The sequence below is a fragment of the Chinchilla lanigera genome, unplaced genomic scaffold (assembly GCF_000276665.1).
Source record: "Chinchilla lanigera isolate Chin_1 unplaced genomic scaffold, ChiLan1.0 scaffold00013, whole genome shotgun sequence".
NCBI classification, from domain to species: domain Eukaryota; kingdom Metazoa; phylum Chordata; class Mammalia; order Rodentia; family Chinchillidae; genus Chinchilla; species Chinchilla lanigera.
Window position 1 is genome coordinate 21,698,490 of NW_004955414.1, and position 3,232 is coordinate 21,701,721.

The window sequence follows — 3,232 nt, forward strand, 5'->3', positions numbered from 1 at the left end:
AAAAAAAGATAAAGAAATAAATTGATATGTAGTAAAAAAAAATACCTTTATGGTTAAACATTCTTAAAGTTGAATTGTAAAGATTTTTCTGATCTTAAGATTAGAAGCATGGCCTGGGTCTTTGGCTCAGTGGTGCAGTACCTGCCTGGCAAGTGTGAGGTCCTGGGTTCAATTCCTGGTACCAGAAAAAAAAAGATTAGAAGCATGTACAACTGAAAAACATTAGTTAATAGTGTTGGAGAATTTGGTCAATATAAATTTATAGAAAAATAGACAAAACTGGTAAATAAAAAAATAAATTGTGTTGTTCATCACAATAATATACAATACTCTTTTTTTCTCTAGTGTGGGCAAAACATTCTCAAATTTTTTGAGTTTACAATCCCAAAGAAATTATTTGAGGCCTCCAAATCAAAATAAATCTCAATGAAGTCCATAAAGACTTTTAAACAATAGAAACAGTAATTCAGAATTGACTACAATAAAGATAAAAATTTTAAAAGTTACTCTCTTTAGTTTACTAAGCAACTATAAATTAAATATCATTGATATATCAATTGTATATCAATTTGCCAAATAAATTGTTATAGACATCCTCAAGATAAAGTTGGTCTTTTTTTCTAGTAGCAGGTGTTAATTAATCCCAGGGTCTCACACATACTAGGCAGACGCTTTGCCACTGAACTGTATCCCAGCATCTATATCCTCTTGATATAATAGCATGAGTCATACACTTCTAGGTATTTATTTTGGATGACTGGTAAAATCTGAGGTGTAAAATGTGATTTATGATCAAGTGTATTTACTGTAGTTTTTAAAATAAAGAATGATAGAAAAGATAGAAAATATTTAAGTAAATTATGTTTGTTTACTGGATGGACTTCTACGCAGTCTAAAAAAATCTCCTCTTGGAAAAGTATTTAATGTTATTTATATAATAAATTATTCCATTTCTATTTAAAGCATTTACCTGAATCTATACATTATCAGCAATTTAAAACACATACTATTTCAGTAGAAGGATAAATATCTTTTAAAGATCTTTTTAAAACAGAAATTTAATACATGATTATATAAATAAATCACTCATACTATCTAAGTACATTCAGTGTGGTCCCCCCAGGACCTTTGCAAAACTTTATAGAAAAGGAACCCAGGCCTGCAGTAGTGAAATCACTAGTTTCTATTAAAATACTCCATTTCTACAACTGACACATATATATTCACACAAACACACACACATACATAGATACTGCCTGCAAACATATAGTATTTAGATGTTTGTCTGTCATCACTGGGCCCCCTGGAGATTATCTTAATACCAGCATTATCCATCTGATGCCTGCAAATAACCCCTTGGGATATTTGGGGTATATAACATTCATTTTTCTTCTACTACAGGGCATCAATCTTCAGAGCAAGAACTGATAATGCTTGAACAACACTTTCTGGAACTCAAACCAGGTATGATTTACCTCCATGTTCTGTCTTCTAGAATTAAGGTATTTGAATATGGTAATTTAGGTATCAATAACAGGAGAATCTCATTTTAAACAAAGAAAATGAAGGAAAAGTGATTTAATATGGATAACAACTTTTTTTTCCAGAAAGGAATGCTTTGTTCCACGATGTTCAAGTTAAAACCTGATACAAGAAGATGGTGCAGGTGCTGTTGGAAGTACTCACTTCACATCTTTGGTGTTATAATTCAACTTAAGTTATCATAATATCCATGCATCTCTAGGAACAGTTCTACTTTGGGAACAGTGGACATCAGGCATAAACCACTGACTTGTCACGGAGTAAGGGAAAATAAATGGATAATAATTATAGTTCACAAGGATCGCGTTCGAGTTCCAGTTGCTGCCTATCTGCTTTCCCATTCTCCTTATGAATTTATGAGTTTCTCTGAGTTGGTAGGAGGCATCTGTCAGGAAATTCTTACTTTTTTTGTGTGCCATACTGGAATCCAACCCAAGGGCTCATACTGAGCTACATCTCCAGTCCCATCCACCCCTTTTAAAGTTTTGAGACCTTCTGGCTATGTTGCCCAGGCTGGCTTTGAACATGAAATCCTTCTCCCTCACCCTCCTGAGAAGCTGAGGTTATAGGTATGTGACACCATAAAGGGTAGACATTCTTGTGCATCCATATATATAGATGCATAGATATATATGTATTTGTGGCAATATTTACCTCGAGGAAACTATTTTTGTGAATCATAGTTGAGAATTATATAGTAGGAAAAAAAAGTTACTGCCTGTAAATTTTGGAAATGAAGATTATCAGTGGGAGATATAAAAAACTGCACTCTATAAATGATGACAAAATTGTAATATCTAGAAACCTACAGCAGAATACCAGTAAAATTCTCTAAACAGAGACATTGAACTAGACTCTTACGGGAAAAAAAAAACCTTAAAATTTATCTTAAAACAACAGATTAAATGTGTAAATGTCACTTGTTTTAAGCTTATGTCACTTTAGTTTAAGCTTATAGTTTTATACTTGAGCATCTGGCAGATTTCTTAAACCTGTATGAGATCTGAAATTTAAATGCAAGAATAAAGCAATTCTTTAGTGCCATCCTCACAAAAAAGGGAACTTACAGAATATTTATATTTGCTGTTATTTGTTTATCAGTGTGGAAATGCCTTTATCAGGTTAGATACAGATAATCCCCAAGATTATCTGTTAGCATTTCAGGGGACTCATAAACTTCACTGATATCTTTAGGTGATTATGTTATATGGACATGTGGTTAAAATCCAGTAGAGCTAAGGGTACACAGTTTGACATAAAGTAAATTTTTTTATTCTTCCTTATGGGGGAAATAGTAACACATGGAATTGATAGCAGCATTGCTCAGAATTGTCATAAGAGGCTCAAATTAAAAACGAAGCTGTGTAAGTTCATAGCTACTGTACATAGAGACACTGGTGGCTACAGACTAAGGCAGCCAAGTCACTGTGAGAGGGAAAAGCTAACAGAGTAACTGTATATTTAAGCTGAAAGAATAGTAAATATGAATTGCCAGAAGTTTTTTGGAGTCATCTCCAAAGTTTATCTTCCTACCATTACAAGTGATTGTTCATCAGACGTTTAACTATTTAATCTTTATTTTGGTAAATAATGTATAGAAAAGTTACTTGAAGTGTATAATGTACCCACATTTTAAAACAAGTTTTGCTAATCGAGCCTGGAAAAAATATTGTCTTTAAAACTGAAGCTA